The 22,238-nt window shown below is 43.2% G+C and overlaps 1 protein-coding gene and 1 pseudogene across 6 annotated transcripts in view; both read right to left on the reverse strand.

The window, feature by feature from the left end:
* Positions 1–22,238, reverse strand: part of AK4 (adenylate kinase 4) — an 84,638-nt gene that overhangs the window by 56,800 nt on the left and 5,600 nt on the right. The window lies entirely within an intron of this gene.
* On the reverse strand, positions 20,271–20,441 carry LOC115892296 (annotated as a pseudogene).

The raw sequence follows: 22,238 nt of genomic DNA on the forward strand, positions 1-22,238 counted from the left end.
CCCCGTCTCTACTAAAAAATACAAAAAACTAGCCGGGTGAGGTTGCGGGCGCCTGTAGTCCCAGCTACTTGGAGGCTGAGGCAGGAGAATGGCGGGAACCCGGGAGGCGGAGCTTGCAGTGAGCTGAGATCCGGCCACTGCACTCCAGCCTAGGTGACAGAGCGAGACTCCGTCTCAAAAAAAAAAATAAAAAATAAAAAAAATAAAAAAAAAAAAAAGAAAGCCAAATCCTTCTGGTATTGGAGGACTGAAAGCTGAGAGACAGAAAAAGAACAGAATCTCCAGAAGGGAAAAGAGCAAGAAATCAATGAGCTAACCTAAGCCAGGAGAGGGGCAGGCAGTGGCTGAAGGGGTGTGTGGGGAATGGCTGATAGGTTTTTAGGATACTGGTGTCTAACTGGCCATGTCAAGTCCCTTGCACCAGACTTTAATCTCCATCACCCCAAACCTTAATACAACCACCTTACCTAAGTAGTGTTTTTTTTTTCTTTTGAGACGGGGTCTCACTTTGTTACCCAGACTGGAGGGTAGTGGCGCGATTATGCCTCACTGCATCCTGGACTTCCCAGGTTCAGGGGATCCTGCCACCCTCAGTCTCCTAAGTAGCTGGGACTGTAGGCGTGTGTCACCACGCCTGGCTAATTTTTTTTGTATTGTGTAGAGATGAGGTTCTACCATGCTGCCCAGGCTGATCTCGAACTCCTGAGCACAAGTGATCTGCCCACCTTGGCCTCCCACAGTACTGGGATTACAGGTATGAGTAGTGCTTTGGGAGAAGGAAAGAAGGGTCGGGTCCAACATGGGATGAAGTCATACAGAAAAGGCAGCCTTTCCAAGGAAAGACTGAAACGCAGAAGTGAAAAATTACAGAAGCATGCAATCTGAGGAACAGGTGACCAAGGAGAATACCCAGTACTAGAGATGTGGTGTGGAGTGCTGTGAAGCCACTGAGTAAAGGATGAGGGCCCGAGTCTTTCTAATTTGGTAGATAAAGCTGGAGGACAGGGACAACTGATCTCCTGTTAAGTGAGAAAGTTATATGTTAACTCTGTGCTGCAAGCCAGGTGCCACAGACTGTTAACCAGGGTCACTAATATCCTCCACCATGAGAACACATCTACTCCCATATGGTGTAGCCACTACCACGCCACACACCATAATGATTCAGTACTGACAACCAAGATTTGTGGTTCTAAAATCTCTTGCTAGGCCGGGCGTGGTGACTCAGGCCTGTAATCCCAGCACTTTGGGAGGTCAAGACAGGTGGATCACTTGAGGTCAGGCGTTCGAGACCAGCCTGGCCAACATGGTGAAACCCCGTCTCTACTAAAAATGCAAAAACTTAGCCAGGCATGGTGGCACATGCCTGCAATCCCAACTACCTGAGAGGCTGAGACAGGAGAATCGCTTGAACTCAGAAGGTGGAGGTTGCAGTGAGCACAGATCATACCATTGCACCCCAGCCTGGGCAACAGAGTGAGAGCTCATATTAAAAAAAAAAAAAAAAAAAAAAAAAAGCTCTTGCTGGCCAAGATGGCCCAGAAGTAGAAATAGTAACGAGGAAGAGAAGAAAGCATTGGATTTCGTCTTGCAACTCTGGAAGTTTTACTCTACTAATTAATCTAAAAACGAGCTGATAAAATTACCCAATAGGAAACCTCAAACTCTGCCAGATTTTGCTTTCTGGGTAGGACCATCTATTCCCACAGTTGTCTCTATTCCAATATGAGTTCCTGGATATCTGAGGGTGTTTCCATCATAAATCAAACTGCCTGCAGTGCATTAGGCCCTCGATTTCCATCAGTAAGTTTATTCTATACCCAAGTCTCTGCATCTTATTTGATTCCATATTGCTATTCCAAATAACACATGCATGAAATTGAATGCTCCACCAGATATACTAATTTTAGAGTCACTTTAAAATTGTCACACTTTCTCCACCACCAAATAAAAGGAGGAAAACAAAGCAGGCATATATAATTCAGCAGCTGCCACAGCTGCTCTCTAAAAACTGGTACAAGGAAGGTGACATATTTGAGACAAGAATATCCCCTCCCTTTTTTATTTTCATTTAACACTAAACCAGAAGATACCTGCAGTCTTTAAAGATGATCAAATTGGTGCAGTAGAGCTACTTCACCAGGGAAGTAATGTCTGGCATCAGTCAACAAACAAAAGTTATGTTTTAAAAAGCGTAAAGTTTACGTTTTAAACACATTCCACTTCCCAAATACATATATACATACACACATTATATAATATTATATGTAACATACATATGTATATATATTTGGGAAGTGGAATGAGTTTAAAATATATATATAATTATATATATTATATAGTTGAGACTCCATCTCAACTATATATATAAAGTATATACAATATATAATAATGTATTTTTTATATATATGTATATAGTTGAGATGGAGTCTCTCTCTGTTGCTCAGGCTGGAGTGCAGTGGCACGATCTTGGCTCACTTTAACCTCTGCACCTGGGTTCAAGCAATTCTCACGTCTCAGTCTACCGAGTAGCTGGGATTATAGGCATATGCCACCATGCTAATTTTTTATTTTTAGTAGAGATAGGGTTTCACCACGTTGGCCAGGCTGGTCTTAAACTCCTGACCTCAAGTGATCCACCCACTTCAGCCTCCCAAAGTGCTGGGATTAGAGGCAGAAGCCACCATGCCCGGCCCTAAGTATATAATTAGATTCCACTTCTTTGTAACTTAAAGACATGACAATCTTCAGATAAATTTAAACCTAATAAAATCCAATGATAGCTGCTATGGTGATTATCAGTCTGTTCAGCCCTATATATTTTATGCAAAGCATCAACAACATTCGTTTTACCTGATCTTTTAAGAGCAACTACTGGCTGGGTGTGGTGATCACGCCTGTAATCCCATCACTTTGGGAGGCGGAGGCAGGCAGATCAGGAGGTCAAGAGTTTGAGACCAGCCTGGCCATTTAGTGAAACCCTGTCTACTGAAAAAACAAAATTAGCTTGGCATGATGGTGGGCGCCTGTAGTCCCAGCTACTAGGGAGGCTGAGGCGGGAGAATCACTTGACCAGGGAGGTGGAGGCTGCAGTGCGGAGATTGTGCCACTGCACTCCAGCCTAGGCAGCAGAGGGAGACTCCGTCTCAAAAAACAATAATAATAATTTAAAAATAAATAAAATAAAAATAAAAAAGCAACTATTTCCAAAACACGGAATAAGTCTATAACCAAAAAAAAAAAAAAAAAAAAAGGCCTATAATTACACCTGTAATCCCAGCACTTTGGGAGGTTGAGGCAAGCAGACTGCTTAAGTCCAGGACTTCCAGACTAGCCTGGGCAATACGGTGAGACCCTATCTGTACAAAACAAAAACAAAAATAAACCAAGCATGGTAGCATGTGCCTGTAGTCCCAGCTACTCAGGAGGCTGAAGTTGGAGGATCTCTTGAGCAAAAGGTGGAGGCAGCAGTAAGCCATGATAGTGCCACTGCACTCCAGCCTGGATGCGAAAGCAAGACCTTGACTCAAAAAAAAAAGGAAGAAGAAGAAAAGACAGACCAATAATTAGAACAGCAATGACACCCTAACAAGGAAGATGCCTAGCCTGAAACCCTTAACAGAGGGCTGCTCTGCCTTGCATAACACTTGAACTATCAAGAACGAAGCTTTAAATAGTTGATTCTGCAAACTTTTTTGGCCTTTCACTAGTCACTAACGATGTGACAGATTTCCAAGATATAACTAAAGGCAAGAAACAGAACCAGTATTACAGGAAGATCCTATCATCATAATTTAACTTCTAGAAACACCACAGTGAGTTCCTGGCTCCCGTCACTTAGAACATCTCGCGCCGACTAACAGCAGTTCCAGCTAGAGCTCAGCCACCATCTGTGGCTGTCTTTCACAATCTCAGCCATAAAGGAAAAGCAATGTTTCAAACGTGCTGTTTGGTTTGGCTAGGCTCCTCTACGCATAAGCTAAGTGCACCTATTTTTCATTTTCTGGGATCTGAGCTCCAGCAGTGTTTGAAACATGACATTCAAAGCACCATTTAACAGAAGACAAGAAAGAATGACATCCTCTAATACCTTAAAACTGATCTTAATTATGAGATTTGGATTGGGACTCTGAGACAACCTAACAGAAAATGTCCTGGGGCTGGGGGGCAGAGGGGTGGCAGGACTTTCCATGAGGCACTAAAATTCATGTCCTCTACAAAACTAACCCTAGAGTAATCGCTACTAACAACAAATACCAATACACTGGCCTCACACCACCTAGGGTGAGGGAGTGAGGGACTGTGAGCAAAGAATTGAAGAGGGGCTGCACGTACACATAAAACCGGCCAACCAATGACCAAGAAAAAATAATACTTTAACGTAATACTTTTAAACATGCCCAAAAAATCCATGATAAAAAAAAACTACGGAAAGTTTAAATGCAAATAGGATCCGACCCTACTTCACCCTCATCCTGACCAGGCCAGATCTGGAATTTATTTGAATTTTTGGTATGTTGTCCATTTTATCACATTAAACTATTATTTATCTTGATTACTGAGTGTTTTTGGTGCCCCCTTAAACTTTTCACTGGAAGAGAGTGCCTCAGCTTCACTCCCCTCGCCCTGCCCAGTATGCAAAGAATCTGTGTGATACTAGAAAACCCTGTGCGCTAGCTCCACCATTACTCTCATTTACAAATGAGTAAACCCAAAACACTGGCTACTCTGCCCAAGGTCACAGAGCTAGCGTGGTCAAATCAGGATCTAAATCCAGAGCCTACACTCTTAAACACAACCACACTACCTCTCTGAGCTTTGCATCACCACGTCATTTGGTATAAATCAATACAGTTTTGGATTTTAGAAAATCCAGATATGTGGAAACAATCCAAACGAACTATAATTAAAGATAATTTGGGGAAATTCAGTCATGAGTTGTTCACTGCTGAACAATATCCTGCAATATTTAGGCTAAGTTTTTCTTTTTTCTTTTTTTTTTTTTTTGAGACAGAGTCTCACTCTGCCAACCAGGCTGGGGTACAGTGGTACAATCATAGCTCACTGTATCCTTGAACTCCTGGGTTCAAGCAATCCTCCCATCTCATCCACCCTAGTAGCTGGGACTACAGGGGTACACCACCACAGCCAGCTAATTGTTTTTATTTTTGTAGACACAGGGTCTTGCTACGTTGCCCAGGCTGGTCTCAGAAGTCCTGGCCTCAAGTGGTCCTCCCACCTCAGCCTGCCAAAGAGCTGGGATTACAGCCGTGGGCCACTACACCTGGCCTAGGCTAAGTGTTATTTCCACCATGTTCCCAGCATTTTTGTCCTGCCATTGATTTTAGATAGCCATCTTATTCTTCAGCATAAGCCAAGGGAGAAAATCTCTGGCCAGACTCAAAGAGACAGGACTACAGATTTGAGTCCTGGAGTAGGTTGGTAGGTTCTGAGACAGCCCTGGTATGCACCCTCAAATACAGTAGGTAGGCTTTTGAGGCTGAGCTAGAGTGTGGCCTGCAGGACAGTGTTCAGAAGTACTTTCCAAATAATGTGTTTATTTAGAAAGAGAATAGAATATGGAGAGCAGGCTGGGTGTGGTGGCTCGAGTGTGGTGGCTGGTGCCTATAATCTCAGCACTTTGGGAGCCTAAGGAGGAGGGATCACCTGAGGCCAGGAGTTCAAGACCCACCTAGATAACATAACACCGACCCTCATCTTTACAAAAACAAACAAAAAGAATATACAGGGCCAGGCACAGTGACTCACACTTGTAATCCCAGCACTTTGGGAGGCCGAGGCGGGTGAATCACCTGAAGTCAGGAGTTCAAGACCAGACTGATCAACATGGTAAAACCTCATCTCTACTAAAAACACAAAATTAGCTGGGCATGGTGGCACACGCTTGTAAGCCCAGCTACTTGGGAGGCTGAGGCAGGAGAATAGCTTGAACCTGGGAGGTGGAGGTTGCAGTAAGCTGAGATCGCACCATTGCACTCCAGCCTGGGCAACAAGAGCAAAACTGTCTCAAAAAAAAAAAAAATGCAGAGTAACCTGCTAAAGCTACTACAGTGGTTCTATCACACTTAACCAGTTGTTAGTAGTGGCCACTGCAGTTTAAAAGGGTCATGGTGAAAGGCTGAAAAAGAATTAGAAATGATATGGGAAGAATGGTAGAGAGAACTGGGGCTATTTTCCTTGGGGAAAAAAAGACAACTTAAGTCAGAGAAGTGCTGCCTAGCAACTATTTTCAATTATCTGAAGAGCTAGTGGATTTAATTTATGTGACAACAAAAGACTGAAGTTGGACAAATGGATGACAGTTTATGGATGACAGTTTCAAGGAGCTGGCTTTCATCTCAGTATAAGGGAAAAAAATCTTCCAACAATTAGACCTGTCCAGCAATGAAAGAGCCTGTTTCCAGAGAAGGCGAGTTAGCTGTCAGCTGCTATAGAAGGGATCCAGCACAGAATGGCCACTTGGACAGAATGACTTAAAATCCCTTCCAATTCTAAGACATTAAGAAATGGAACAAATCATTAAAATTAACACATTCATTGTTATGCATAGTGTTTAGTCTCTAAGAACCCTAGAAAACCAAAACAGAACTCTGAGCTCCACGGAAAGAAGATCTTGCATTTTTTTCATGCTCCAAGCTAGATCCTTGATTTTGTTTTCTAAACTAAGCCACTAAAGTAACACAAGTAAAAAAAACAAACAAACAAAAAAAAAAACTATTTCCCTTTTGGAAAAACTAAATTATATCCTGAGACAGTATTTATAGTTACCATTTAAGAAAACTGGGAAACTGTACTCATACATGCAATCAATATTTTATAGCTTTCTTGTAAACTACATTGGCTGTTCTACCACAGTCATGCAGAAGAAAAAATACAGAAGCAGCTGAGTTCAAAAAACAAAGCAGACCAGGAGTTGAATCAGATATATCAGCAGCCCAGCACATTAAAAGACCCTGAAAAAAAATCCATCCGATTAGACCTACAGGAAAACTTAGAAAACTGCCCCTCTTAACGATGACATAATTTGTTTCTGTTTTTGTTTTTTGAGACAGAGTCTTGCTCTGTCACCCAGGCTGGAGTGCAGTGGTCTGATCTTGGCTCACTACAACTTCCGGTTTCAGGTTCAAGTGATTTTCCTGCCTCAGCCCCCTGAGTAGCTGAGACTATAGGCGCAAGCCACCACACCTAAATAATTTTTGTATTCTTAGTAGAGACAGGGTTTCGCCATGTTGGCCAGGCTGGTCTCGAACTCCTGACCTCAAGTGATCTGCCCGCCTGGGCCTCCCAAAGTGCTAGGATTACAGGAGTGAGCCACCACACTGGCCAAGATGACACAATTTGTAAGAAGCAAGTATGGCCAGCCCCAGTGGCTCACACCTGTAATCCCAACACTGTGAGAGGCCAAGGTAGGAGAACTGCTTGAGTCCAGGAGTTCAAGACCAGCCTGGGCAACACAGTGAGACCCCGTCTTCAAAAGAACTTTAAAATTGGTGGTGTGGTGTTGAGCACCTGTAGTTCTGGCTACACAGGAGGCTGAGGTGGGAGGATTGCTGGAGTCTGGGAGGTTGAAGCTGCAGTGAGCCTTGATCACACCACTGTACTCCTTCAGCCTGGGAGATAAAGCAAGACTGTTTCAAAAAAATTTTAAAAAGCAATTATGGATTCAAGGAGTCTTCCAAATGAGGAACACATATAACTTGAATGCAAATATTTTTGTTTGGACAAGACTGAACACAAGAGAAGTACAAAGGAAAACAAGGACAGCACAACTAATGGGGGTTTACAAACAGTGAGCAAGTGTAACCTCTGCTGGGTAGTACACACACACACACACACACACACACACGTACACGCACACGCACACAGCTTAAATCCCACTGGATTGTGCTAGTGCTTCCATTCAAAGCTCCACATTCACTAAGGAAGATTATAAATGAAATCAAAGCATTAGGACTCCAGAAAAGAAGGGAACAAACAATAGAGAAAAGTCCCCTACTTGCTGGGCATTTCACACAGACGACCCCATCTGACCCTCAGGAATCACGTTTAATTAACTTCCTCCCAGTAAAAGGTGGAGCCAGAGTTACGCCTGCCTCTAAAGTCCACCTATATTTTCTCTACAGCATATAGCTAACTCCCTGTTCCTCCCATTTGCTGTGCCAAAGGCCACCAGATACCTCCACCTGAAACTTCTCACAGGTATGTTAAGCTCATTATCCTCTTCACGCCTGGACTGCCATCCTTGTGTTAAATGGGACCACTTTCCCAGCACAGTCATTCAAGTTCACCCCTTCAAAAGGCAGCACTTGGCTCTGCCCCACCCACCATTCTCCTACAGTCCTATCAGACACTGCCATCACTACCCCCACTCCTCTCACATCCCCTTTTATCCATTACTGTTACCCTAGACCCCATCTAAACTGTTGTGGCACCATCTTAGCTGTGCTTCAGTTTCTCCCCACTACAATCCACTTCACACTCTGCTACAAAAAACAGCCACCAAAAGGAGTTTGAGGAAGGCATTTATCGCCCACAAGCTACTATGAACTCAATCTGGAATTACATGTAAGCCCCAAGGGGCATTTCCAGCTTCTTGTCTATAATTCCTCCAAATCTAGGTTTCAATGGAGGTTCCTTTTTTTTTTTTCCAGACATGGGATCTCCCTGTGTTGCCTAGACTGGAATGCAGTGGCTATTCACAGGCAGGATGATCATGCACTACAGCCTTGAACTCCTGAGCTCAAGTGATCCTCCTGCCTCAGCCTCCCAAGTAGCTGGGACTACAGGTGTGGTGTGTGTCATCTCACCTCACAAAGTTGCCTTAATTTTAACTGTCTCCTCACAGACATGATCCTTACATCAAAAATACCCTGCTTTCACATGTGTCCACCTACTACTACCTTGCCCATCCTTCAAGGCTCAGTTCTAATGCCATCTTTCCCAAAGCCCTCTAACTCTTTTCTCCAGAGGTGTAGCAAACAACTATTAAGCACTGTATGTTAGACACTAGAGATTTTTTAAATGAACTTAATAAAAGTTCATACAAGTAACTCTTCCCTCTACTGTTCTTAAGAAAGTGTTTTCATTCCTATTTTTATAGCACTCAATATAATTTGCTTTATAAAATAATTAATTAGGTGTATTTTTATCTTGCAAATTGTTGAAGGCAGAGACCATTTCTTACTCTGATTAACAAAATGCTTTTGGAATAGACTGATTTTACAAGTGCTTAATACATTTAAAGTCTACCCATTTGTCTGCCAATACTGACAGCCTCTTAACTATTCTCCCTAGTTTCACAGTAGAACTTTCAACCCCAGTTTCCAAATAGCCTGAGTGATCCATTCAAAATGTGAGTCAGATGTCAGTCCCATGTTTAAAAGCAATGGCTACACTGTGGATTAGGCAATGGTGTCTTAGCTATGACACCAAAAGCATAATCAACAAAAGAAAAAATAGATCAACTGGACTTCATCAAAATCAAAAACTTGTGCTTTCAAGGGAGCCATCAAGAAAGTGAAACAGGATAAGAGAAAATATTTGTAAATCATATATCTGATAAGTGACTTATATCCAGAATATATAAAGAATTCAACAAGGAGACAAATGAGCCAATTAAAATGGGCAAAGGATTTGAATGGAATTTCTCCAAAGAAGATATGCAAATGGTCAGTAAGCATATGAAAAGAGGTTCAGCATTGTTAGTCCTCAGAGAAATACAAATCAAAACTACAATGAAATACCACTTTACACTCAATAGGGTAGTTAAAATGAAAGCGAGAAAGTGAGGGAGGGAGGGAAGGAGGGAGGGGTGGTTAAAGCAAACAAAGTATGACCTGAGAAGGACTCCATACTTCTGTATTTGAGTCCTTGTGAGAACGCCTTTGCAAAATTATAACTGAGGAAATCATGACAGTAAAAGAAATCAGACCTAACCAACTCCATCTTGCTTCTAACCTTTAAGCTGCCCTTGTTCATTCCTGGGTGTAGGCCAAACTAACTTTGGGAAGGAATTCAGTACATGGGTTTGACTCTGAAACAAAATTGATTAACAGCCCTTTCCCGAAAAGACCCCCTTCTTGCCTGGGGACTAACAAATTAGTCTGCCTTTGCAAGACTAACAAATTAGCTACAAGATTAGAAATTACAGTTTAGGGATCATGTAGCCTCTGGCTCCAAGAGTCCAAACTTCTCCAAATTGCTCCTGGGGATAACATCGTTCTATAAAATCTAAGATCAGTTCTTGAGATATTTTGGAGATCCTGCACTCAGTGGATCAGCTGACATCACCCAGACCCATAATCTGGCTCAACAAGTTCTGCTATCCCACCCAGGAACAGAAGACAGCAACAAAACCTCACTTCGACTCCCTATGATTCCATCTCCAACCGACTCATCAGCACTTCCCACTTCCCAAGCCCCACCCACCAAATTATCTTTAAAAACTCTGATCCTTGAATGCTCACGGAGACTGATTTGAGTAATAAAAAAACTCCGGTCTCCCGTACAGTCAGCTCTGCGTGAATTACTCTTTCTCCACTGCAATTCCTGTCTTGATAAATCAGCTCTGTCTAGGCAGCAGACAAGGTGACCCCATTGGGAGGTTACACTTGCGGACAAACTGCAACCTGGCTTAGGTAGATAAGACTAAAAACCTAATTTAGGAGTATGCACCTGTAACAATAGCTGAGTCTTGGCCAATCCCAGTGACCACACTTCAATCACTCATACACTGCTGAGTGTTCTGTGTTCAAATAAGGCAAACACCAAGCTGTAACCAATCCAGCCATTCTGTACCTCATTTCCGATTTCTGTAGTCATTTCTCTTTTTTTGTCTGTAAATCTTCTTCCACCATGTGGCTGTGCTGGAGTCTCTATGAATCTGCTGTGATTCTGAGGGCTGGCCGATTCGTGACTCATTCATTGCTCAATTAAACTTGGCTGAAGTTTTTGTTTTATCAGAAGGTAAAAGTTGACAATGATGAGAAGAAACTGGAACCTTCATTCATTGCCGGTGAGAAGGTAAAATGATGCAGCTGCTTTGGATAACAGTTTGGCACTTCCACAAACTATTACACATAGAGTTACCAGATGAACCCGTATTCTATTCTTAGATATATACCCAAGAGAAACGAACACTTACCTCCACACAAAAACTTACATACAAACGTCCCATAGCAGGAAACAACCCAAGTGTCCATTAACGAATGAACGGATAAACAAAATGTGGTATACCCATTCAATAAAGTATGACAATAAAAGTGAATAAAGTACTGATACATACTACAATACAGACACACCTTGAAAACATGCTAAGCAGCCAGACACAAAAAGTCACATATATTAACATACAACTATCCAGAATAGGCAAATCCATACAAACAGAACTAGAGTAGTAATTGCCTCGGGCTGAGGCAAGGGGGAAATGGGGAGTGACTGCTAATGGGTATATGGTTTCTTTCTGGGGAAATGAAAATGTTGTGAAATTAGATAGTGGTGATGGTTTTACAACTCTGTAAAATACAGAAAAACCTCTGATTTGTACACCTATTTTTTTTTTTTTAGTAGAGTTGGGGTTTCACCATTTTGGCCAGGATGGTCTCAACCTCCTGATCTCATGATCCGCCCACCTCGGCCTCCCAAAGTGCTGGGATTACAGGAGTGAGCCACTATACCCGGCCCTGATTTGTACACTTTTAAAGAATAAATTTTACTGTATGCAAATGTTACATTCAGTATAGCTGTTACATATAAAAAAACAAATAAAAGTAACAACCTAAAAACCTTCCATGGATTCTCATCCAGTTACAATGAAGCCCAAACTCCTGGCCATGCCTCAAGGCCCTATACCTACCTTTCCAGTCTCCACTTCTACCATCTCCTCCCCACCTACAATGCTCGAAACACCAGCCTCCTCCCTGCTCCTCTCCACTTATTGTGTTCACTCCTATATCAGGCTCTTTCCACATACTGTTTCCGCCGCCTCAAATCTTTTTGTTTAAGACAGTTCTCACTCTATCGCCCAGGCTAGAGTGCGGTGGTGTGACCATAGCTCACTGCAGCCTCCACCTCCTAGGCACAAGTGATCCACCTCAGCCTCCCAGTAGCTGGGACTACAGTACAGGTCTGCACCACCACATCCAGCTAACTTTATTTTTATTTTCCATAGAGACGGGGTCTCACTCTGTTACCCAGGCTGGTCTCAAACTCCTAGCCTCAAGCGATCCTTCTGCCTCAGCCTCTCAAAGTGCTGGGATTACAGGTGTGAACCACTGTGCCCCGCCTGCTACCAAATCTTCACATGCCTGACTCCTACCTTTATTCAGAGCTCAGCTTAAATATTACCTCCTCAAAGAGGCCTCTAACTTCACAATCACAAGCAGTCTTCCCACTCTTTATTTTCTTTATCTTATTTTCTTTAGAGTACTTCCAGAAGATATCAGGTACAAGACATAAGGTATATGAGGTGTCTTATTTTTTCTGTCTCCTCTCCTCTCATTACAGCCTATTAAAACATTAGTTGAACTGAACCATCATGAAAAAAAATTTCTATTCAAATGGCAACAGATAATAACTGAAATTATGAAATAGAACTCTTACAAAAGATAATGAATAACAAATTAAAGGTACCAATGGGTATAAGAGAATTTTAGAGAAGAAAATGACCTGTAGCTACAACAGGTGTGGAAAGGCTTCATGGAATGAGAGGAGAGATTAAAGAAGTGTGAAAGGCATTACAGGCAAAAGGTACACGTGAACAAAGCACTCCTTGCTGCCTTGTCTATGACGCCCATGCTCTACCTGCATGCGTGCACGCACACCGCCATGCCTCCTGGGAACATAATGTAGAACTTAGAGCTCAAACCCTAGACTGTCGGTACCTCAAGGACAGAGAACAAGTTTTACTTTTTTGCCAGCCTCCCCATACCTAATGCTGGGACATGTGACAAATGGGACAAATGAATAAGAAAATAACACCAAGTTCAGGCATTATTCCTGAACTCTTACCATTATGATGAAAAGCAATTTCTACCTCCTCACAACACAAATGGCTTCTATTTTCGACCTCCTTTGGTCCTTTTTATTACGGGAGGAAGTCAGTGCTTCCTTTTTCAGGTTTTTTTTTTTTTTTTTAAATGTTTTAGGGACAGAACAACAATAACAAGAAGTACATCCCTCTACCCTACCCTTAAAGGGCCTTCTGAGCCTCGGCATACTTGTTCCCTGCTATCCATGGTGCTATGGTCTGAACGTGCCCCCCAGATTCACATGCTAAAACTTAATAACCAATGTGATAGTATTAAGACGTGAGGCCTTTAAGTGGTCATGAGGGCTCCTCCCCTGTAGTGTGGTGGCTCACACCTGTGATTCCAGCATTCTGAGAAGCCGATGCAGGCAGATCACTTGAGGCCAGAAATTCAAGACCAGCCTGGGCAATATAGTGAGACCTCATCTCTACCAAAAATTTAAAAATTAGCCAGGTATGGTGGGACGCGCCTGTAGTCCCTGCGACTCTGGAGGCTGAGACAGGAGTACTGCTTGAGCCCAGGAGTTCCAGGCTGCCGTGAGCCAATATTGCACCACTCCACACTAGCCTGGGCAACAAAGCAAGACCTCATCTCCAAAAAAAACCACACAAAAACAATAAATTAAGCCTTGTGTCTTATAAAGAGGCTTCATCACCTTGGGAGTCTGAGGCAGGAGAACTGCTTGAGTATAGGAGCTCAAAAGCAGCCTGGCCAACAAAGTGAGAACCTGTCTCTAGTTGAAAATTTTAAAAATTAGAAAAATTAGGCCGGGCGCGGTGGCTCAAGCCTGTAATCCCAGCACTTTGGGAGGCCGAGACGGGCGGATCACGAGGTCAGCAGATCGAGACCATCCTGGCTAACATGGTGAAACCCCGTCTCTACTAAAAAAAAGTACAAAAACCTAGCCGGGCGAGGTGGCAGGTGCCTGTAGTCCCAGCTACTTGGGAGGCTGAGGCAGGAGAATGGCGTAAACCTGGGCGACGGAGCTTGCAGTGAGCTGAGATCAGGCCACTGCACTCCAGCCTGGGCGACAGAGCGAGACTCCGTCTCAAAAAAAAAAAAAAAAAAAAAATTAGAAAAATTAAAAATAAAATCACAGAAGCTTAATGTGGCCTTTGGTCCTTTTCCCCTTCCATCTTTTCTGCCATGTGAGAATACAAAGTTCAAGGTGCAACCTCGGAAGCAGTCAACAGGCCTTACTAGACACCAAGGCTGCCAGCACCTTCATCTTGGAAATCCCAGCCTCCAGAACTGTGAGAAATACATTTCTGTTGCTTATAAATTACTTGATCTCAGGTATTTTGTTATAGCCACACAAACAGACTAAGACACACTGTCCCACATGGCATTTATAAGACGAAGTATTTCACTAGTTTCTAGAGTACTCAGATGTCAGCACGACATAATGGGAAGAAGTTTAATCCTAACTATGGAGCCCCAGGTTTGAATGCTAGTTTCTCTTTAACTAGCTGTTTGGCCTAGGACAAGTTACTCAACCTTTCTGAGGCCACATACTTGTTTGTACGTAAATGATATAACAACTTCTCTGGAGGTTTGTGTGTGGAAAGCTGTTTGACTTAGGGCAAGTCACTCAACTCTTTTTTTTTGAGACAGTCTCGCTCTGTTGCCCAGGCTGGAGTGCAATGGCATGATCTTGGCTCACTGCAACCTCCGCCTCCTGGGTTCAAGCGATTCTTGTGCCTCAGCCTCTCGAGTAGCAGGGACTACAGGTGCACACCACCATGCCCAGCTAATTTTTGTATTTTTAGTAGAGATGGGGTTTCACCCTATTGGCTAGGCTGGTCTCGAATTCCTGACCTCGTGATACGCCCGTCTCGGCCTCCCCAAGTGCTGGGATTACAGGCGTGAGCCACCACGTTCGGTCAACTTTTGTTTTCTTTTTGAGACAGGGTTTCGCTCTGTTGCCCAGACTGGGGTGCAGTGGCTCAAACACAGCTCACTGTAGCCTCACTATAGACTCACTGTAGCCTTCTGAGCTCAGGCAATCCTCCCACCTCAGTCTCCCAAGTAGCTGGGACTACAGGCATGCACCACCACACTGGCTAACTTTGGTTATTTTTTGTAGAGACAGGCTTTTGCCATGTTGCCCAGGCTGGTCTCGAACTCCTGGGCTCAAGTGATCCATCCGCCTCGGCCTCCCAAAGTGCTGGGATTACAGGCATGAGCCGCTGCACCTGACCAAGTTAGTTACTCAACCTTTCTGAGGCCATGTACTTATTTGTAAAGCAAATGATACACAAAAACTGCTCTGGAGATCTGTGTGGGAATTAGAGATAATATGCATTCATTAGTCAGTCCAGGGCCTGGCAGTTGCTTTGCCCACTGCAAATGTTGCTTATGACCAAGTCACAAAAATTATAAAATGCCAGGGTCATAGGTTACTGCTGCCCAGACAAAAGGTGCTGAAGATCAGAAAATAGTTGATTTCTAGCTTCTTGGAAGCTAGATGAGAAACAAGAATGACTCTGCATTATTTCAGTATTATCCGTCTAGCTAAGTAAGGGATGCTTGCTGCTGAATCTGTTGTTTAACTAGTACAAAAACTCTCAGAACTTGAGACTGTTAAAATATAACATCAACCATTTAAATTCAACTACATGAAGCTGTACAAACAAGACCTTTTGTACTATGTCTCAAAGGTCAACCTGAGAGCTTAAACATCAAGTGGAGGGAGTAAAATACACAGAGTAATCCAAAAGCCTCTATTATCTACTCATGCTTTTTGAAAAAAATTTGGTTTGGGCCGGGTACGTTGGCTCACACCTGTAATCCCAGCACTCTGGGAGGCCGAGGTAGGCGGATCACCTGAGGTCAGGAGTTCAAGAGCAGCCTGGTGAACATGGTGAAACCACGTCTCTACTAAAAATGCAAAAAAAAAAAAACTTAGCAGGTCATGATGACGGGACCCTGTAGTCCCAACTACTCAGAAGACTGAGGCACGATAATCACTTGAACCCAGGAGGCGGAGATTGCAGTGAGCCAAGATCACACCACTGTACTTTAGCCTGGGCAACAGAGTGAGGCTCCATCTCAAAGAAAAAAGAAAAAATCTAGTTTGCTAAAGGAAAATACATGGTTGAGATGTCTGATCCATTGTCCATTGTGAAAGTACATCATCTAAAAAATTTACAAAATTTCCAAGTCCTTAAACCTCACAATATGCACCAACACAGATTGTTAAAGAGCAGACTAGCATAATCTAATACCATTTGACAATTTACTTGGTAGATTTTGAAGGGAACAGGTAATTCAACATGCCCTTCAGAATGGGTGAATTTACAGTTAACAGTTTAAAGCCCAATTTCTAAGTTTTAGGATTGTTTGCCATCCTTCAGTTCCAGAAGTTAAAAGCTGAAGTTTAAATGCATATACTATGATGCCACTATGTTTATGTATATCTTAAAGGCAAACACAAGTAATGAGGGCTGGAAAGGTGATATGGGGCAGGCACGATAGCCCTTTCCTTTGACAACACCATTAGAGATGGATGCGGACTAACATGATAATAGAAAAAGTAAGGCCAAGCCATATGCAAGGACCTCTTGTGGACCATAAACTCCTCCACAAGAGGAGTTTCAGATACGCTATGACAATGACCACGCCATCTTTTTGTAGCTGTACTCATTTGTCAAAACTCAACTTGGGAATCGCCTCCCCTAAAAAGCCTTCCCAAATCTCACCTCCTCCTAAATGCTGGGTTAGCTGCCTCTTCTGTAAGCATGCACATCTTGCAGCCTCAATTAATTTTTATTTTTCTCAGAGACAGGGTCTTGCTCTGTTGCGCAGGCTGGAGTGCAGTGGCATGATCACAGATCACTTCAACCTCAGCCTCTTGGGCTCAAGTGATCCTCCTGCCTCAACGTCCTGAGTAGCTGAGACTACGGGTGCGCACAATCACACCCAGCTAATTTTCTTACACTATTTTTAGTAAAGATGAGGTCTTGCTATGTTATCCAAGCTGGTCTTGGACACTTGCTTGGTCTTTAGTAATCCTCCAGCCTCAGCCTCCCAAAGCGCTAGGATTACAGACGTGAACCACCACACCCGGCCCAACTGGGTTATTTTCTTCTTGTTTGCCTGCCTGTCTGACTGCCTGCCTCCACCAAAAAACAGCAGCTCCTTCAGGGAACAGACCTTGTTTCACCTCTTTGCATCCCACAAGCCAAGATTGCCTGGCACTCAAACATTTGTTGAAAGACACATTTACCAGGACATTCAGTGCAGCACACTCTGTATATCGAATGACTATAAATAACCTAAATTCCAATCAACAGGGGACTGATGAAATTGTGGTTCCAGGACTCCTGTGAGTCCATGAGACCTTTTCAGGGGGTCCATGAGTTCCCCTTTAATTACATGTGTATAAAGCCGGATGTTCTTCAAATACTTTAACCAAAACAGCATAGCACCAAAGACCGAATGAAGAACCAGATATGAGAATAAAGTTTTATTATATTAGGCCAGAAAGATTTGCAAATGTAGGCCGGGCGCGGTGGCTCAAGCCTGTAATCCCAGCACTTTGGGAGGCAGAGACGGGCGGATCACGAGGTCAGGAGATCAAGATCATCCTGGCTAACACGGTGAAACCCCGTCCGGGAGAGGTGGCGGGCGCCTGTAGTTCCAGCTACTCGGGAGGCTGAGGTAGGAGAATGGCGTAAACCCGGGAGGCGGAGCTTGCAGTGAGCTGAGATCTGGCCACTGCACTCCAGCCTGGGCGACAGGGCGAGACTCGTCTCAAAAAAAAAAAAAAAAAAATTTGCAAATGTGCAAAAACAACAGCACTTTTTTCATTAGATTTCATTTTGGAAAATAGTTAATTTTCACAGAAATCTGTTAACATACAGTGGATTTATTATTGTTTTTGATGAAATAATATTTTTAAATTTTCTCAATTTTCTTTTTTTTTTTTTTTTTTTTGAGACACAGTCTCGCCCTGTGGTCCAGGCTGGAATGCAGTGGCGCTATCTAGACTCACTGCAACCTCTGCCTCTTGGGTTCAGGTAATTCTCCCTCCTCAGCCTCCAGAGCAGCTGAGATTATAAGTGCGTGCCACCACATCCGGCTAATTTTTGTATTTGTAGTAGAGACAGGGTTTTACCATGTTGGTCAGGCTGGTCTCAAACTCCTGACTTCGTGATCCACCCGCCTCAGCCTCCCAAAGTGCGGGGATTACAGGCATGAGCCCCCGCAGCCAGCAAATTTTCTCAATTTTAATTTCAAATACATTTAACATCTATATGTATAACCCACGTAAACAAAGCTTCTTTGGTTCTCAATATTCAAATGTGTGTTCAAACTATGATATATCTGTACAATAAAAGAATGCAGATATCTTTTTAAAAGAATAAAGTAAACTGATACATGCTGATGGAAACCAATATCTAAGCTATACTGCTAAGTTTTTCTTAAGTGTAATACAAAGAACGAATGTGTACATTAAAAAAAAGAGATACTACTATAATATGCTATAGATATGACACATAAATGCTATAGATATATGACAAAATCTTTGGATAAACATCCAAAAAAAGTTAAAAGCAGATGCCCCTGTGGAGAGAAACTGGGGAACCAAGAGTCAGGGACGGGTGTGAAACTTTCCATTCTATTCCTAGCATACTATTTGAAAATTTTACCACCTGCATGTACCTGTATTACATTTTCAAAATTAAAAATGGAATAACAAATTATATTTGAATATTGGAATTGTACATGAGTAACTCACATTAAAAAACAGTATTTAACAGAATTGGAAAATATTAGATGATATATTGTTAAAGCAAGCAATTTTCAAAACAGTAATACTATAATACAATGCAATAATAATGTAACTCAAAATGTATGTGTATGTGTGTATTCCTGAAAAAGTCTAGAAGGATATACTGTATATGAAAGTATTAGCACCATGGATGGTGGCTCAACCACCTATAATGCCAGCACTTTGGGAAGCCAAAGTGGGCAGATCACTTGAGGTCAGGAGTTCGAGACCAGCTTGGCCAATATGGTGAAACTCCGTCTCTACTAAAAATACAAAAAATTAAGCCAGGTGTGGTGGCACGTGCCTGTAATCCTAGCTACTTGGGAGACTGAGGCAAGAGAATCACTTGAACCCGGGAGGTGGAGGTTGCACTGAGCCAAGAGCCAAGATCGTGCCACTGTACTCTAGCCTGGGCAACAGAGCGAGACTCCATCTAAAAAAAAAAAAAAAGTATTAGCAATAACTTTTCCTTCCAGTTGGTAAATTACAAGTGATTTGTTTTCATCTTTCTAAACTTTTGCTAACTTGTACATATTATTTCTACAATCAGAAAATCAGTTTATATATGTATGAAGTATATCTATACCTAAATAAAATATTTTTCATTTTATTTTTTTATCTACTTTTTGAGACAGAGTCTTGCTCTGCTGCCTAGGCTGGAGTACAGTGGTGCAATCTCAGCTCACTGCAACCTCTGCCTCCTGGATACAAGCGATTCTCCTGTCTCAGTCTCCCAAGTAGCTGGGACTATAGGCACGCGCCACCAAGCCCAGCTAATTTTTGTATTTTAGTAGAGACAGAGTTTCGCCATGTTGGCCAGGCTGGTCTCAAACTCCTGGCCTAAAGGAAACACTTACTAAGCCAAAGAGTACACAAATAAAGTAGCACCTATGAACTACCAAGAACTTGAGTGAATATTTGTAAGCTACGTTTAAAACTCTCTCTATGTCAGCCAGGTGTGGTGGCTCACGCCTGTAATCCCAGCACTGTGGGAGGCCAAGACAGGCGGATCACCTAGGTCAGGAGTTTGAGACCAGCCTGGCCAACATGGTGAAACCCCGTCTCTACTAAAAATACAAAAATTAGCCAGACATGGTGGTGGACGCCTGTAATCCCAGCTATTTCGGAGGCTGAGTCAGGAGAATTGCTTGAACCCAGAGGCAGAGGTTGTAGTGAGCCAAAAATCGTGTCATTGCACTCCAGCCTGGGCAACAAGAGCAAGACTATGTCTTTAAAAAAAAAAAAAAATTATCACTATGATTTAAGTTCTATTTTGGCCAGTAGTTTTATTCCCAGAAACCTATCCCAAAGAAAGTGCATTTGTCCAGTGATTTGTACACAATGACATTTATAAGAGCATTATTTGTTTAAATGTTTATGTACAAAGAACTATCATGGTTTTTTATTGGGTAGATGCCTTGGATAATCCTTTGAAGGAAGACCATTTAGTCCAACTTAATAAAACTGATATCCTTCGCGTACTGACAGAAACACTGGGAGCACGTATTGAGGCCATATTTCTGGATCAGACTGTGCCGGTTTGAACAGACGTGACAAGAGTGAGAACCCTGGCTGAATTTTCAGGGGTGGCTCCAGTACAGCTGCTGGTGACCCATCTTGCTCTCAGGAGTGCAACAAGGTAAAAGGAAGGCGCTAGCCCACGCATGTGCTGTTCCAAAAAGATTGGTTAGCCACATTCTAGTTCATTCAACCCTATAGCACATTCACCCAGGCAGGCGCTCAGGGCAAAATCCTAGGATTCATTGTAGACTTCTTTCTCTCCATCACCTCTCACAACCAATTCATTATTCCAGTCAGCTCTGCCTTCATACATATCTCAAACCCCTTTATTTCTCTCCTCCTTTGCCACCAACAAGTTCTAAACACAGGCCACTCTCCTCATCCATACTGGTCTCCCTCTTGCTCACCTCTCCACACAGCAGGCAAAAGATCAACTTTCAGAAAGTAAATCTTTTCATGTCATTGTCCTATGTAAAACCCTTCCTTGTCTTTCCAGTGCCCTTGGAATAAAATCCAATCCTTACCAGGATCCTCCAGGCTCTACCTGATCTGGCACCTGCTCGTCTCTCTGACCTGACCTGACCTACTTCCACATCCCTTCTGCTTGCTATGCTCCAAACATACTGCCACTTCTTTCTGTTCCTCAAACACGCTATGCTAATGCCCACCTTAGGGCCTTTGCACTTGCTGTTCCTTCTTTCTGGAACACTCTGTTCCTAATCATCACAAGCTCATTCTTTATGGTATGAATAAGGATATTCACCTCCTAGAGAGGCCTTCCCTAAACACACAACCTAAGACAGGTGCCTTTAATTTATTAGCTTCATTCTAGTTCATTCAACCCTATAGCACATTCACCCAGGAATTAAGGGTAATTTTTACTTGCTGCTTCCATTTCTTCTACTGTTTTACATTTTCTTTTTTTTTTTTTTTTTTTTTTTTTTTTTTTTTTTTTTTTTGAGACGGAGTCTGGCTGTGCCGCCCAGGCTGGAGTGCAGTGGCCGGATCTCAGCTCACTGCAAGCTCCGCCTCCCGGGTTCCCGCCATTCTCCCGCCTCAGCCTCCGAGTAGCTGGGACTACAGGCGCCCGCCACCGCGCCCGGCTAGTTTTTTGTATTTTTAGTAGAGATGGGGTTTCACCGTGTTAGCCAGGAGGGTCTCGATCTCCTGACCTCGTGATCCGCCCGCCTCGGCCTCCCAAAGTGCTGGGATTACAGGCTTTGAGCCACCGCGCCCGGCCTGTTTTACATTTTCTAAATTTTGTACAAGGCATGACTTTGATCAGAAGAAAACTACTTCTAACAAATGATCCTGGCCAAGCATGGCGGCTCACAACCTGGAATCTCAGCATTTTGGGAGGCCGAGGCGGGCAGACTGCCTGAACTAAGGGGTTCAAGACCAGCCTGGGCAACAAGTAGAAACCCTATCTCTACAAAAAAAAAAACACAAAATTAGCTGGGCATGGTGATGCATGCCTGTAGCCCCAGCTATTTAAGGGGCTGAGGTAAGACAATCGCTTGAGCCCGGGAAGTCAAGGCCGCAGTGAGCCGTGTTCATGCCACTGCACTCTAGCCTAGGTCACAGAGTGAAACTATGCCTCAAAACAAAAGGCCAGGCGCGGTGGCTCAAGCCTGTAATCCCAGCACTTTGGGAGGCCGAGACGGGCAGATCACAAAGTCAGGAGATCAAGACCATCCTGCCTAACATGGTGAAACCCCGTCTCTACTAAAAAAAAATACAAAAAATTAGTCGGGCGAGGTGGCGGGCGACTGTTGTCCCAGCTACTCGGGAGGCTGAGGCAGGAGAATGGCGTAAACCCGGGAGGCGGAGCTTGCAGTGAGCTGAGATCCGGCCACTGCACTCCAGCCCGGGCGACAGAGCGAGACTCCGTC

Source organism: Rhinopithecus roxellana, chromosome 12 (assembly GCF_007565055.1).
Source record: "Rhinopithecus roxellana isolate Shanxi Qingling chromosome 12, ASM756505v1, whole genome shotgun sequence".
NCBI lineage: Eukaryota > Metazoa > Chordata > Mammalia > Primates > Cercopithecidae > Rhinopithecus > Rhinopithecus roxellana.